This window comes from Nelumbo lutea, chromosome 4, assembly GCF_056320005.1.
Source record: "Nelumbo lutea isolate HS-2025 chromosome 4, American lotus-T2T, whole genome shotgun sequence".
NCBI lineage: Eukaryota > Viridiplantae > Streptophyta > Magnoliopsida > Proteales > Nelumbonaceae > Nelumbo > Nelumbo lutea.
This window is the reverse complement of record NC_142687.1, coordinates 76326514-76343655: the sequence shown is the minus strand read 5'-3', so window position 1 is coordinate 76343655 and position 17142 is coordinate 76326514. Positions and strand designations below refer to the sequence as shown.

The 17142-nt window shown below is 36.1% G+C and overlaps 1 pseudogene; it reads left to right on the top strand.

Moving 5' to 3' along the window:
• Positions 1-1347: 1347 nt before the first annotated feature.
• Positions 1348-2370, top strand: LOC148861159 (uncharacterized; annotated as a pseudogene).
• The last annotated feature ends 14772 nt before the right edge of the window (positions 2371-17142 follow it).

The window sequence follows — 17142 nt, the reverse complement described above, 5'->3', positions numbered from 1 at the left end:
CAATGGGATTTTGATTCGTATTACCAAGAAACTCGTGTTCATTTTTCAGATTTATGTAGAGACCAATGAAAGTTTATTTTCCTGGTATCGTTTATACGGGTAAGTGATACCTACTCTTAGGTGGGTAAGTTAACTTTCCTATCTAGGGGATAGTTGCCAATACTTGAATGGGCTAAAAATGCCCCTTTTAATAACGGAATTTTTATGGATAAGATTGTCATTGTCTTATTTACATGGGAAATAAAAGAGCATGGCTAAATGTATTTACCCAGGTAAGTCTTTCCTAGGAAACACTTACCCAGGTAAGTGCATTTACCTAGGTAAGTGACTTACCGAAAAACAAACGTGGCATAAGAGTAAAGGACATCAGCTCCATGTTTGTTCCAGTTCTTTTCAAGCAACAACACCAAATGGATGGAAGCCTTTGACACGTCGATGTATCTTTTGAACCAACTGCTTACTTTCGACTCTTCAAGATGTATCTCCTTGCGATAAATTATTTCATGGGAAATCGGACACCTCTTCCTAAGAACCTTTTTTAGTTGTGAATGCTTCTCACTATTTCGACCTTACAACAAACATAAGCTTCAACCACAGTATCGTTACAAAGGATGTTGCTGTCTAGAAACCAAAACTAGGACGAATATATATTTCACATGATGTGATCTTCCAATCCCCTCCCTCTCCTCTCCTCTCCTCCAAACACTTGGGTGATTAGGATAATCCGGCATCTAGAGGTTGGAAAATGACATACTCCAACCTCCAAACACTTGGAAAATGACTACTCATCATCACATCTTCTCATCATGCCATCTTGTCACATCAAGTTCACCATTTTATCAACTATTTATCACATCCTTGCAATTATCATCATATTGCAGTCATTTGTGATCAAACACAAAATCCCCATATGTTTGAGGGGGCATGTTAGGGAATTAAGATGATGTGATGTATGGGAAATTATGATAAGGGTGATGTTGAATCGAGTTATATTAAGAGTTCTTAGTAAGATAGAATTTGTTATCTTTGGATTAAGATAGACTACATAGAGTCCTAGATAGAGTCTAAGATTTCGAGTTTAAATAGGTTTGATCTCTGTTTTAGTCTATAAATATGATGTAATTATCACATTCATCAATGTATTCTTTCTAACTTTCTTTTATTTCTAATATGTTATCAGAGCCAAATGTTTGAACCTAGAGGCCTTCCATCGTGCTTCCTGTGTTTCCGGTGGGTGGCCCCGGAATCCTAACCACCAGTTGAGTCCCCATTGTCTCATGTTTAATTTGGATTTCCATTTATATTTCTTTTTATAGCCAATTCTCGTAGACTTGTTTACTCCATCTTTTAACTTTTCTTTCCATTTACTGTTTACACAAAGAACTGAGAATCTAGTCTCAAGACTCTCAACATGCTCGAATCCAAAATAATAATAAGTAGTCTAGTCCCTTTGTCGTCTTTGCCTTTTCCCTCCGAGAACCTCATTTTGGGTTCGACAGAGATCTTCTCAAAGACCCTAGATTCTGCCATTAATCCCTATCCCCAACAGACTTGCCCCAGCAATAGTCCTTGGAAGCGGAAGTCTAAGCCTCATTCTAACTCTGAAATTATACTCGTCTTGAATACTTCTGCCTTGGCCCACTCCCTCTCATAGTCTCATTCTTCTTCTCTGAAATCTCATTCTGAGGTTGAATTGCCGGAATTGTCTTCAAAAGAGATTATACCTGGCAAGAGTCCGACTTTGATGGTGGTTGAATTCTTGGGTATCAATGTTGGGCCCGTCTCTACCGATATCACTTGTGCGATGGTTTCCTCTAGTGATAAAGAGTCTTCTTCTATTGTGAATTTCATGCTTTTTGTTTTAGTTGATGTATCTAACCAAAAGGTTACTTCATCACCGTCGTCCACTAAGTTGATGTATTCTACACTAGCTCTTGTTAACTCATTGAGGCCCTTCAATCATCAAAATAACCAACATCGTTATCATTCTTCTCCAATGGAGTTCCACCATAATTAGAGGGGGAATGGATTGAATAAGAGGGGAGGGAACAAAAAGGAAGATGGGTTTTGTCATAATTAGAAGATTCAAAACTATTTAAATACGTTCACCAGCCTTAGAGCTTTGATGACTGGAATTCCAATCGAGGGTTCAATCTCTCGTCGATGAACCCACATTACCCATTTCATGGATTTGTTAATTGTCCTGTAGGGTTTCTTCCAGCCCACCACCTTTGCCCACTATTCATTGTTATAAAGTTGCATGCTGAAAGCGAAGATCAGTGTTTCCTTCATCACCCATCAGAACCCAGAATCAATTCTTTTCTGCATAACCACCGTCAGAACCCAGAATCATTTCTAATGATCGTTTGAGGCAACCCATGCAACCCCTCACAAGTTATTAGCTTTAGAACATCGATTGAAGTTTGGGTAATCCTCAGTTGATCATTCACATCTTAGTCTTATGTACGAGTGCTCCAACTCCGATTGCAACTTCGGAATTTAAAGAAAGGATCTTCATGTCTTAGAATTTAGAGATCTATTTCAAAAGAAAAAAAAGAAGCCCACTAAGGCATTTCATTGACCAATTGAGGTCTTTTTTGGCCGTTGTTGGCCCTTTTTTAGATTTGCCTATTGAGGCCCATTTTGTATTGGTTGAAGAAGCTAGCCCATTGAGACTTAGTTGATGCAATGAGGTCTATTGGTGGCTGTTTTGGCCTAAATTCAATATGCCCTGTGTTGGCCCATTTTTATTGCAATACAAGCCCATAGAGGCTCTTTTCTTCTTGAACAATAGGTTCTCACCATTTTGACATGGGACTATCATAGCTGGTCATCCATTACTTGCCACACCATCATCTTCAAAGTTGGACACATCACCATAGGTTTTCATCATGCCATCTTACAACTGGTCATCATATCACCATCATCATTCCAACCGGCTTATCATCATCTCAACAATAGGACATCATCAAGATCGCCATTTCATCAACTACATGTCACATCCTCACAACTATCATCATATTGCAGTCATTTGTGATCAACACATGAAGATTTATGGTCCCCATATGTTTGAGGGGGCATGTTAGGGAATTAAGATAAGGTTTGATGTATGGGTTATTATGATTAGGGTGAAGTTTAATACAGTTACATTAGGAGTATGAAATTGCACTCGTCTTAAATACTTCATCTTGGCCCACTTTCTCTCATTATTTGTCCCTGAAAGCTCATCCTTAGGGTGAATTTTCATAATCTCTTTGGAAGAGATTATACATGGCAAGAGTTAGACTTCGATGGTGGCTGAATTCTTGGGTATCAATGCTGAGCCCGTCTCTACCGGTATTGCTTGTGCGACAATTTCCTCTAGTGATAAAGAGTCTTCTTCTAGTGTGAATTTCAAGCTCTCCATTTCAGTTGATGAATCTAACCAAAATGTTACTTCATCGCCGTCATCCACCAAGTTGATGTATTTTACACAAGCTCTGGTTAACTTGTTGAGGCTCTTCAATCATTACAATAACCCACATTGTTATCATTCTTCTTTAGTGGGGTTTTGTCATAATCAGAGGGGGAATGTATTGAATAAGAGGGGAGGGAAAAAGAAGAAGATGGGTTTCGTCGTAATTAGAAGATTCAGAATTATTCAAATACATTTCACCAGCCTCGGGGCTTCGATGATTGGAATTCCAATCGGGGGTTCAATTTTTGGCCAAATCAGTCGTTTCATGGATTTGTTAATGGTTCTGTAGGGTTTCTTCTAGCCCACCACCACCATCCATTATTCATTGTTATAAAGTTGCATGATGAAAATGAAGATGGATGTTTCTTTCATCACACCATTAGAACCCAAGATTAGTTGATTTCTACATCACCACCGTTAAAAACTAGAATCAATTTTAGTGATCGTTTGTTGCAACCTATTTGACCCCGCACAAATTATTGGGTTTACTATATTGGCCGAAGTCTGGGCAGCCCTTAGTTAAGCATTAATGTCTTAGTCTCGTGTATGAATGTTTCAATCCCGATTGCAATTCCAGAATTTAAAGAAAGGATCTTCATCAGTCTTAGAATTTAGATGCCTATTTCAAAAAAAAAAGAAAAAAAGAAACAAAAGCGCATTAAGGCATTTCATTGACCCATTGAGGTCTTTATTGGCAGTTGTTGACCCTTTTTCAAATTGGCCTATTGTGGCCCATTTCATATTGGTTGAAGAAGACAGTCCATTGAGACATCTTAGTTGACCTAATGAGGTCTATTGGTGGCCTGTTTTGGCCTAACTTGAATGTAGCCTGTGTTGACCCATTTTTATTATAGTACAAGCCCATAGAAGCTATTTTCTTCTTGAACAATAGGTTCTTGCCATTTTGACATGGCAATAGACCTACCCCAACAATTGTCCTTGGAAGCGGATGTCTAAGACTCCTTCCAACTCTGAAACTACAGTCATCTTGAACACTTCATCTTGGCCCGCTCTCTCTCATTCGTTATCTGCGAAAGCTCGTCTTAAGGGTGAATTGTCGGAATCGTCTTTGGAAGATATTATACCTGGCAAGAGTCCGACTTCGATGGTGACTGAATTCTTGGGTATCAATGTTGAGTCCATCTCTACCGATATCGCTTATGTGACAGTTTGCTATAGTGATAAAGAGTCTTCTAGTGTTAATTTCAAGCTTTCCGTTTCAGTTGATGTATCTAACCAAAAGGTTACTTCATCGCCGTTGTCCACTAAGTCAGTGTATTCTACACCAGCTTTGGATAACTTGTTGAGGCCCTTCAATCATCACAATAACCCACATCATTATAATTCTTCTCTAATGGGGTTTCGTCATAATTAGAGGAAGAATGGATTGAATAAGAGGGGAGGGAACAAAAAAGATGGGTTCCATCATAATCGAAAGATTCAAAACTATTCAAGTACATATCACTAGCCTTAGAGTTTCGATGATTGGAATTCCAATCGGGGGTTCAATCTTTGGCTAAGGAACCCACATCAACTGTTTCATTGATTTGTTAATAGTCTCGTAGGGTTTCTTCCTTCCCACCACCACTATTATTCATTGTTATGAAGTTGCATGCTGAAAGTGAAGATGGATGTTTCCTTCATCACACCATTAGAACCTAGGATTAGTTGTTTACTACATCACCACCGTTAGAACCTAGAATCATTTTTAGTGATCGTTTGTTGCAACCTATGTGACCCCGCACAAGTTATTGGGTTTACTACATCAATCGAAGTTTGGGTAGTCCTTAATTAAGCATTCACATCTCAATCTCGTGTACAGATGCTCCAACTCCGATTGCAACTCTAGAATTTAAAAAAAGGGTCTTCATTAGTCTCAGAATTTAGAGGTCTATTTCAATAAAAAGAAGAAAAAAAAAAAACAGAAGTCCACTGAGGCATTTCATTGACCCATTGAGGTCTTTATTGGCCGCTGTTGGCCCTTTTTCAGATTGGCCCATTGTTGCCCATTTTGTATTGACTGAAGAAGCCAGTCCTTTGAAACATCTTAGTTTACCTAGTGATGTCCATTGGTGGCTAGTTTTGGCCTAACTTGAGTGTAGCCTGTGTTGGCCCATTTTTATTCCAGTACAAGCCTATGGAGGCTCTTTTCTTCTTGAACAATAGGTTCTTGCCATTTTGACATAGCAATAGACCTGCCCCAGCAATTGTCCTTGGAAGCGGATGTCTAAGACTCCTTCCAACCTTGAAACTGTACTCGTCTTGAATACTTTGTCTTGGCCCACTCTCTCTCATTCCTCTTCCCTGAAAGCTCATTCTTGGGTATCAATGCTGAGCCCGTCTCTACCGATATCGCTTGTGCGACAGTTTCCTCTAGTGATAAAGAGTCTTCTTCTAGTGTGAATTTCAAGCTTTCCATTTCAGTTGATGTATCTAACCAAAAGGTTACTTCATCGTCGTCGTCCACTAAGTCAATGTACTCTGCACCAGCTCCGATTAACTTGTTGAGGCCCTTCAATCATCAAAATAACCCACATCATTATCATTATTCTCTAATGGGGTTTCGTCATAATCAGAGGGGGAATGGATTGAATAAGAGGGGAGGGAACAAAGAAGAAGATGAGTTTCATCGTAATCAGAAGATTCATAACTATTCAAATATGTGTCACCATCCTCAGGGCTTTGATGATTGGAATTCCAATCGGGGGTTCAATCTTTGGCCAAGGAATCCACATCAATAATTTCATGGATTTGTTAATGGTTCTGTCGTGTTTCTTCCAGCCCACCACCATCATCCACTATTCATTGTTATAAAGTTGCATGCTGAAAGTGAAGGTCGATGTTTCCTTCATCACACCGTTAAAACCCAGGATTAGTTGTTTTTTGCATCACCACCATCAGAACCCAAAATCATTTTTAGTGATTGTTTGTTGCAACCTATGTGGCCCCGCACAAGTTATTGTGTTTACTACATCGGTTGAAGTTTGGGCAGCCCTTAGTTGAGCATTCACGTCTCAGTCTCATGTATGAGTTCTCCAACTCCGATTGCAATTCCATAATTTAAAGAACGTATCTTCATCAGTCACAGAATTTAGAGGTCTATTTAAGCCCACTAAGGCATTTCATTGACCCATTGCGGTCTTTATTGGCCATTTTTTGCCCTTTTTCAGATTGGCCCATTGTGGCCCATTTCGTATTGGCTGAAGACGCTAGTCCATTGAGACATCTTAGTTGACCTAATGAGGTCTATTGGTGGCCTGTTTTGTATTAACTTCAATCTAGCCTGTGTTGGCCCATTTTTATCCAGTACAAGCCCATAAAGGCTCTTTTCTTCTTGAACAATAGATTCTTGCCATTTTGTCATGGGATTATCATAGCCTATCATCCATTACTTGCCACACCATCATATTCATAGCTAGACACAACATCAAGGTTCTAATCATGCCATCTTACAATTGGTCATCATGTCAGCATCATCGTTCCAATAGGCTTGTCGTTATCTTAACAATAGGACACCATCAACATCGCCATTTCATCATCTACATGTAATTTGTGATCAAACACATGAAGATTTTTTATCCCCATGTGTTTGAGGGGGCATGCTAGGGAATTAAGATAAGGCTTGATGTATGGGCTGTTATGACAAGGGTGATGTTGAATAGAGTTACATTTGGAGTTCTCAATAAGATAGAATTTATTATGTTTGGATTAAGATAGACTACATAGAGTCGTAGATAGAGTCTAAGAGTTTGACTCTGAATAGGTTTGATCTCTGTTTTAGTCTATAAATATGATGTAATTATAACATTCATCAATGTACTCTTTCTACCTTTCCTTGATTTCTAATAGTTGTTGTTGCTCTAGTGATGGGTTGCATTATCTAAGCTTGATGGATTCATTTTACATATGGCCCAACAATCAAGATAATGGGATTCATTTGGTGGTCATATTTATTCATAATCAGTTATTCTGGCTCGATAATTAGATCAATGAAACTGTAAGAGATGTGATATTTATGCAAATGTTTAGATGAGTAAAGTGTTGGGTCTTCTTAATTTCCTTCATAAGGGGAGAAGGGGAGTTGGAAAGAGAATGCGTTCAACCAAGTCCTTCGGATGAGTCATGGTACGATTTGATTGAAGAAGAAGCTTCTATGGATTCTGAGAGTGAAGCCTCAAGTGAAGTTTCAAGTGGTTGTGATGATGATCCTGAGTTTAACCTTTGGAGCATTTTGGATTGGAAGAAGACTAGGCAGTTAGTGGGCTTTTATTCGAGATGAGATTGGCTGCCCACATGGTGCACCCCACGGGTGTCCCACAACTCATCCCTTCCATGCATTAGGAATATCTCCCCATGAAAAGCATGGGAGATGTTCCAAAATATGGATGGGATGTGTTGTGGAGAGACTGTGAGGCGCATTTGTGTGTAGAAAGGGTAATAAGGGTGTAAGGAGTAGTAGAGGCAGAAATTCTGGGTGATGGGTTGTTGCTTTTATGGTTTATAAATATTAGAGGCTGTATTTTGGCCATTGTTGGACTTGTGCTGGATTTTGTTGGTTTTTTGGTGGAAGGGGTTAGGCCTTAGTTGGTTTTTGTGTGTTTTGGGTTGTATGTTTTTCTTTCTTTGTTCTGTTTAGCTATTTCACTTGGGCCCTAGTTTTTTCTTGGTCTTTGGCATGGTTTTAAAAAACAATCCAGAAATGGAACCGTTCTGGCCACTGGTTTTTGGGTTGATGGTTCAATTGTTCGGTTCGAATGGACGGCTCATTTTGACAAAAAAATGTAAAAAATAATTAAAAATAAAAATGGACAAAAAATGTTGAATGGGTCAATGAGTCATTGACTGATTCAATGGTTTTTAGCCAAAGACCTAATTTGGAGTAAAATGGAACTGGTTGCCTGGATGATTCCTAGGCCAAACGATTTGACCGTTCGGGTCAATGGTGATTCAAAAACCATGATTTTTGGTTTTTTGTTTCTGGGCTGGTGAAGGTGTTTTATGGGTCCATTGTACATTCTCTATCTCTTCACAAAGTGTGTTGTTGTTTCTGTGGTATGGTTTCAACTTTCAACTTTCAACCATTCCATTCCACAATGGGGCTCAGTAGATTGAAACACTCCACATTTTATTGAGCAGTACTACTGAACAACCCCCTAGTTGTTCATGCCATTTTAATGCAAGACATATTCATCCGAAACGGGGATAATTCCAGTTAAGAAAATGGAAATAGTTTTTAGCTTTTTTTTTTTCCTGAAACTCATTCTCACTTATCGGGAAATTCTCTTGAATTTACCCTCACTTTTAATACCCTGTCAAAAAAATGTAATGACAAAACCAAGATCTGAAACAACTGGCAAATAAACAACTTAAGGTAGGCCCAAGTCAGCATTTTACACTGCTTTGGTCTCAGGCCTTTGGGTTGGGCCATTCAAATTTTGACAAAAGTTTAATTGAGCCCACCCAAGTTGCATCTCTAAAAAAAATAAATAGAAAGCAAAAGAAAGATAAAAAAAAACCAACTCAAGAGCATATAGGGAATTAATGTATTTCAGCTTTTTGCCGTTAAAAACCAACTACACACTTAAAGCAATCTCAGACAAACTTTAGTGCCTTGTACACGAATACATCCCAAAGCTCTCTCTCTCTCTCTCTCAGAACCCCCTAAAGCATTTAGGTATTTCTCCACTATATACTTTGATGAAATTTCCATTCAAAAGGCCTTTATGTTACCCTTTTTTTACCTATTTTTGTTTGACAAGGGCTTTAATTTTAAGGGTTTTCTATTTATATGAGTCTGGATTTCCTGCACTGGGTTTGGTGTGTGTCTAGGTGCACTTCTAATCAGATTTGAACACGTTTTAGTTCGCATGGGCACCCTGATTACCTGTGCGAGAAAACTAAACGGGAAGTTTGCCCCGTCATGTATTTATAAAATATTTTAAACTGAAAAGAAGGATAAAAAAAGGGAAGAACTATTCATCTTCTTGGGGTTCGACAACTAGAGAGTGGAGACAACTTCATCGACACCCTATTCCTCTCTTTCTCTCGTGTGAATAGCAGAAATCAGAACTCAAAAGATCACCTTCTTTGTTCTTTAAATGGTCACCTCTGTTGGGTTACAACTACTATTAACAGTATGAGCTTCGGCAATGGCACTATGCCTTCCAATTATTTCTCATACGTGATGCAATCTAAAATATCCTCTAAAATATTTGATATTTCACTAGAATTTTCAACTTGTATGATAGGATTTCTCAAACAAAATCTCCCAAATAACTGCCAGAATATACAAAACACCCTAATAGCTTCTAGATTAATGATCATTCAGCTCTATTTTACCACTTTCTTGAACTGAAATCTTTCCATGCAAAACACTTAAAACGCTAATTTCTCTACATTTTCATCAATTCCAACCAAAAGAATAATAGTAGTGGAGTAAACGAATAGATCAAATAATCTCAACTCAATCCCTTTTCTTAATACTTAATATCCAAATGCCTTCCACAGTTTCCTTGAAATGCAGTTGTGCCTACAGTTTCAACAAATCTAATAACCAGGAAAATCCCATTAAACATAGCACCATTAATATCATTGTAGAGTTTAGTTGAGCTTCGTGCACTCTTCATTTCAAACTCGTACTACATGTGTTTTTTTACTATTTAAAAATGAAATAGTAGGAGAGGAATAGGGGTGTTGATGAAGATTGAACCCACTCCTTGGCTGTTAAGTTGGGGCGAGCTAGGGACGAAGATAAATAGTTATTTACATTTTTAAGTTCCAAAAAATTATATTTTTGAAATAACAATGCAAACTTCCCATTTTATTTTTCGCACATGTGATTAGAGTGCCTGTGCAAACTATAACATGTTTCAATTTGATTTGTAGTGCACCACGACACACACCAAATCGAGTGCATGAGATCCGAGCTCTGTTTATATTAGACTTGTTCACTGCCCGAGCCAGGTTTGGGCTGGGCTTTGCCTCTACATTAATAGAATATGCTCAGGCCCGACCATCGGGCCTAGGTCTTGAGACTGAGCTTGTCCCTCATATAAAGCCCGAATTCTGGGCCTTAGCCTGAGCTTAGTTAGACATTTGGAAAAAAGAAAATTTCCCTTTTAATTCAATTAAAAACTATTTTATTTGTATTAAAAGACCTCAAAAACCAAAAAACTAATGGAAGATCTCATTATTACTTGAAAAAAGAGAAGAAAAATAAAGAAAATATATTATATACAAATGCCTTTTTATTATATAAAATATATTTTTATTATATAATACATTATCAAGTTGGGGTCGGGTTTAGGATGGGCTTTTTTGAGAAAGCTTGACCTGTAAAAAGGTCGGGCCTGTGGGCCTGAAATCATATCCAAGCCCGACTTAAATCGGGCCGGGCTAGGCCAGCCCGTTGGGCTACTCGACCCATGAACTTGTCTAGTTTACATATAGAAAGGCCACCAAGTATAAGGGCCTTAGAAACATCACAATGAGACACTTAAGCCAAGTAAAATAGTTGCCTACTAGTAGGGGCCCGTGCGATGCACAGGTTTTGTTAAAATAGTTTCAAGCAATAGAGCTAGGGTGCAAGTTGGGTGTACCCAATTTAATCAAAGCTTTTGCACAAATTGGGTTAGTTTTTTAACATTAAGATGGGCTAGAGCCAAAAAACAAAAAAAAAAAAAAACTTGGGCCTAAACTAAACTTAGATTGAGCTTGAGGTTGAGGTTTTGGGGCAAGACCTAAGATGGGCAAGTTAGGTTTTGGGGCAAGACCTAACATTAAGATGGGCAAGTTAGGTTTTGGGGCAAGACCTAACTTGCCTCAAAATCCATCATTCAAACAAAAAACCTACCACACCAAGGTGGGCAGGAGTGGTAAACTTAGGCTTAACCTTGAATTAGACCAAGCTTGAGCTTGAGGTTTGATACTTAGGATTGGATTGACCCTCAACCCGACCCAACGCACTCAAGTTGCACCTAGCAGGGATTTGTGCAATGCACAAGCCTTGTTAAGTGAAAGCTAAACAATAAAAGCACATAAGAATAGACAATTATTTTATATTTTAACCTTTTAAATAATTAATAATTAGTTATGTTTTACATACTACTTTTGATATTTTTTACAATACAAAAATAACAATAATTAATTTCAGGTAGGTTGTTCATCAAACCGGTGAAATCGACCAACACGATCCAACTCAACTTGAGTTGGTTAGTTTTCTAGTATTTCTGGTGGGTTTCGGTTCAGCAATTTCCCAACCTATCCAGGTTGGGTCGATTTGGCCATTTGGAAATCAACAAAAACCAAACTGACTCGTCCACTATATATATATATAATTTTTAATATCAAAGTGGGGAAATTCTCATATTCCTTAGTCTAAAATATTTTAAATTGTAAATTGTAATTTTTTTAATTTAATTTTTAATAATATCACTATAATTTTTAAATTTAATTTTTTAAGTTTAAATCCTTTGAACCAACTAATAAAACCGAAAATTGACCCAAACCAATATAACCCAAGTTGGTTGGTTGGTTTCGGGTGAACAACTCCCCAACTTGACTAGTCAATTTGGTTGGCCAAACAACCTATAACTAAATTGAACCAACCCGTGAACACTCCTAGTTTTAGATAAACTAATAGTCTAATCTCTAATAAATAAAAATAGTTTAATCACCAATAATTATTGAAATTTTGTATTAAATAACAAAACAAAAATATATTTATACATAATTATTGAAAATATATTTATCACAAAAATACAATAAATAATTATTGATGTAGGAGCATCTGACCTTGCCCAATAGCGGGCCTACGTTTGTCAAAGGACGATGCTCAGAGCGGGTCCAATCAGGGCGTGCCTGGAATAGAACTCGGCATGGATTTTGGAACCAATGGCACGGCCATGCTTGGCGACCTCATATGACCACATCCCCTGTGTATGGACCGCATTTGGACCATTCGAGCCCACCTACCTCTAGGCAACCTTAAGTATAAATAAGGGACAACCCTCTCAAGGTAAAGGACTGGAATTTAGAATCAAGAAAAAGAACTTGAGAACTCTTAGTCTCCTTTGTGGTCTCGTCCGAGTGTTCACACCTCAGGCCTCATCCACCTTGTGCCGCACCTGAACTAACTTGACCGTTGAAGTCTCCGCCCCGGGTACCAACCTAGAGCCTCTAACGTCTCTCCTCTTTGATCCTCGCAAGACTGGCCTACCAGCCCTCGGCCACTCTAGGCCTCAGACTACTCAGCCACGCCTTGGCTCAGAAGTGAATTGATAGTGTTGCCCTCGACCCATTTCGACTAGCAACAATTACTAAGAATACAATAAATATAAAATTTAGTATATATAAATATAGATTAAGATTTTAAAATTATTATTATTAAATATCAATTTTGTAAAAGTTATTTTATAGAATTATTCATTGATATAGAAATTATTATTATACTTTTAATATCTATTAAAACATTTGTTTGAAAGTTCTTACCTATTTTTGTTATTTAAAAGCTTAAATACCTCTAAATTATTTAATCTACTTTCCAATATTTCAATGATATTTAAAAAATTTAAATTATTTATATTTTATATTCTTATTATCAAATATTATTAAATCTATTATTTTATTTATTTAATATATTTTATTTGTTTTTAAATAATATTAAAATATGATTTGGTTATTAAAATTTTTAATACGTAAAATATGTAATATTAGTTATTTACAATATTATTTATCTATTTAAATAATATCATTATTTAGTTATTTCAATATTACTTATTTATTGAATTTCATAATCCATGAAATTATAAGCTATACTATTATTACATAATTTTGTTATTAATTTTATAAAATATAAAAATATTAGTAATTCAAATATTATGAAATCTATTGTAATGATTTTCTACTTTTAATAAAACTTTTAAGTTTATTACATAATTTTGTTATTTTAACTATTTGATGTTTATTTATGTTAAATATTTCATTGTTGAAAATAGTTAATTATTTAAATATTTAAATAAAATGTAAAATATTTAAAAATTTTCATTATTTAAATTTTATATATTTTAAAGTTATTACATAATATAAAATATTTTGTTATATAATATTTAACTATTTTTAATAATTTTTTATTTATAATATTTAGTTATTGAAAATTTTAAAGAATATTGTTTTAATTTTAAATTTTATTATCTGAGTAATATTTAAATTGAATAATTCATAATATATATATATATATATATATAGTAGTGGAGGATAAATAGGAATTATATATAATTTAGAAGATAAATAGGAATTACAGATAATTTAGGAGATAAATAAGAATATAAATAATTTAGGTGAAAGTGGGGGATAGTGGCGTCACTTGGTTAGATTAGATTAGATTTTGGTAGAGAGAGATTTTAGGAATAATTTTAGTAAGGGATATCCAAAGGGATAAACATAGAGGAAAGAGGGATTGGCCAGTTATGTTGAGATGTCAAAATGAGAGAGGGAGAAAGGAGTGATGAGGTGGTTTCATGAGGGAGCAAGGAAGGCTAAAATGAAGAGGGGTTGAGAGTTCTCAGTTGCGGTAAGGGAGAAAGCTTAGTTCATGACGTGGCATGTTTCTACTTTAGTATATACTAGTTGGAACTTGTGCGGTGCATGAGATTTTTTAATTGAATTGCAAATTAGAGTTAATGGGCTTTTAAAGAGCCCTAGATTCTTGTAAACACTGTATCACAAATATCCCCCATTTAACCCTTCATCACATTATTTCATTGGCCAAGATATTCACTTCTTAAATGCCCTTGGTCATACTATTTATGGACTAATCAAACTCCACCAAATGATCCAAGAGACCAATACCTCTAGAAATCTCATTGTCAGCACTTGATTTTTGCTCAATTTTTCGCAAAAAACCAAATTTACCCCGAACACTAGATTAAACCATTCCAATCCTTCTGAATACCTAAAAATCCCTAATCATCGCCATTAGACCTAGGACCCCATAAAATATTTACCCCAAAAAATTTCAACCCAAGATTTCCCTCTTTTATTCTTTCATCAAACCAAGATTCCCTTTCGAACCCTCTTATTAGCCTAAAGCACCCACAACCTAAATCTCTTTGATCCTTTCACCTCTGAATCAAATAGACCATACAATTGAACCTTAGACGCACCAAAAACATCATTGAACAAATATTCCATTTTGGATGCTCTCGTTGACCCAAATTTCCATGATTTTGGCCCTCCAAAATCAATAAGATGTTTCCATAAAATCCAAGACACCCTAAAAACCCTACCAACAAAAATTCAGCCCAAAATACCTTTATTTGCCCCTTCATTAAACCAAGATTCAATTTCAAAGCTTCACATTGATTGAATTAAGTCCTTTTTGAATTTGCCTGATTTCAATATAATTGGGAAAATTTGACCCTACCAATCAATATAATGTTCAAAAACACCACCTTGCCAAATCTCAATAAAAAATTCCCTCATTTTCCCATCCATTACCCTAAGATTTTGTTTCAAAGTAAATAAATTAACCAAAGCACTTCTCCTCTAGATCTGCCTAATTTGAGCCTATTTAGGCCAATTTGACCCCACCAATTGATTCATAATGCCTAAAAGCCTAACCCTATCAAATCCATCTCCACCCTTCACTTTTTTACCCCAAAATACCCACCTTTAGATTAGAATTTTGTTTTGGCCTCCTTAAACCTGAATTGACTAAAATACCCCCAAGCTTACTAAAATAACAAAAGTACCTAAAATAAATCTTAATTAATTACGGTATCTTTATGATATTTTTGTCATTAATTACGGTATTTATTTAATTAGTAAACAATGTTTATAAAAATACTATTAATTAATTAAAGGTATTTTGATATAATTAATTAGTTATTCATTAATTAATACTATTTTTATTAATTATGGTGTTTATTTAATTATTTAACAATATTAGTTGTATTTTTTGTAACAATAATTTTTATTAATTATGGTATTTAATTAAATAAATATCATAAAATAATGTTAGTTAATATTGATAATTATTTAAATAAATTAAATAATTCATTATGAGAGAGAGAGAAGGGAGTCTCCTATAAATACATACACATATACATACATATATATATATATATATTCATTTATTGTAAATGAATAAAAGTACATAATTCATACATGGTATATTTGGTGTTTTTCTCAGTAATTACCCTTAAACTGGACACTTATGAGACTCGTGTTAGTTTGGAATGTTCTCAGCAGTTGGTTAGACTTGGGGAAGTTTATCCTGCCAAGGCTGACACTAATGTGTTGCCAATTAGATTGGGGTAGCTTGTCTCAGCTATCAGGTTTAGACCCGAAGCACATGTAGTGTGTGTTTGTTTGAAATACTGGACACTTATGAGACTCACATGTAGTGTGTTTGTTTAGACCCGAAGCACATGTAGTAGTATATTTAGTGTGTTTGTTTGAAATACTGGTGGGCAAAATTAGAAAGTTATACCTAATCCCTAGACTCAATTATGGTGCTGCATTGGGTGTTGGATTGGACTGTCTTTGATATGCCAATCGGTGGGATCCTTTGAGGGTCAAAACCTGGGTATGTTGGGGAAATCTGAGAATTCACTCGAGTGGGTGATCATAGTGACAAGATAAGCTCATTTGTTAGACAAAGTGAATGATCGGGATTGCACTCTCTCTGATGGAAACCAAAACTACCAGCAGTTGATCTCAAACTTGCTTGAGATTTGTTTTACAAAATATATTTATATGAAAATATATACATATATATGTTTTAAGAAAAATGTTTGCAAAATGTTTTAATTCCCAGGATCCATCCGAGTAGAGAGTGCAACACTGCACCTTGCAACTGAGGGAGAGGTCCTCCCTTTTCGAACAGTGTTTGATCATTAAGGGCTGAGATGTTAATTGTAAGACCATTTATAGTTGTTATACCTAATGGACTAATCCCACTTAAGACCATTGTCCTTGGGCCTTCATAGGATGGTTGGACTCAATGACCATTTACTGTAAATGTTGGGCCCATTAAGAGCCCATACTGATGGACTCAAGGGTTCACTGTGCTCAGTAGTGAAATCGGCTAGGCTTTGTCATAGAAGCTAGGTTGAACCTATATGGGTTGTAAGGCCATTGTTGGGGTCCCACGCCATACAAAGAGAGCCAAATTGGCCAGCAACTAAAATGGTACGTGAGCCACTTGCTTAATGGGCCTAAAGTCCATAATTAATTGAATTTGTTAAGAAGTCACATGGCAGCTTAAGCAGTCATGTGACTTGGGCGAATATAGGTATGGATATGGGCTTTAGTTAGCAATGGGACAAGAGGATAACTCTTATCTACTTAAAGAGTCCAAATCCAAATAAAGATTTGGAATAGGAAGCTCCTAATTGGATTAGGAAAAGCTGATCTTTAAGGCTTATAAATAGAAGATGGTGAACTACTCCAGAGATCAACTTTTCTCCTCTTAGTTTTCTTCCTCTGCTCTTTTCTTCTAAACCCAGTTTGTTCTCTAGTTCTTGGACTGATAGAGATTAGTTCCTACTTTTGTTTTTGCAAGAAAAATCATATTAATTTCATTCTCATCTCCCTTTCTTGATCCAAGCTGTTGGATTGCAATTCTTGCTAAAGGACCGCGTTGCTGAATCGGCTTCACCCTAAGTTGTGCTATTTTCAGTGGA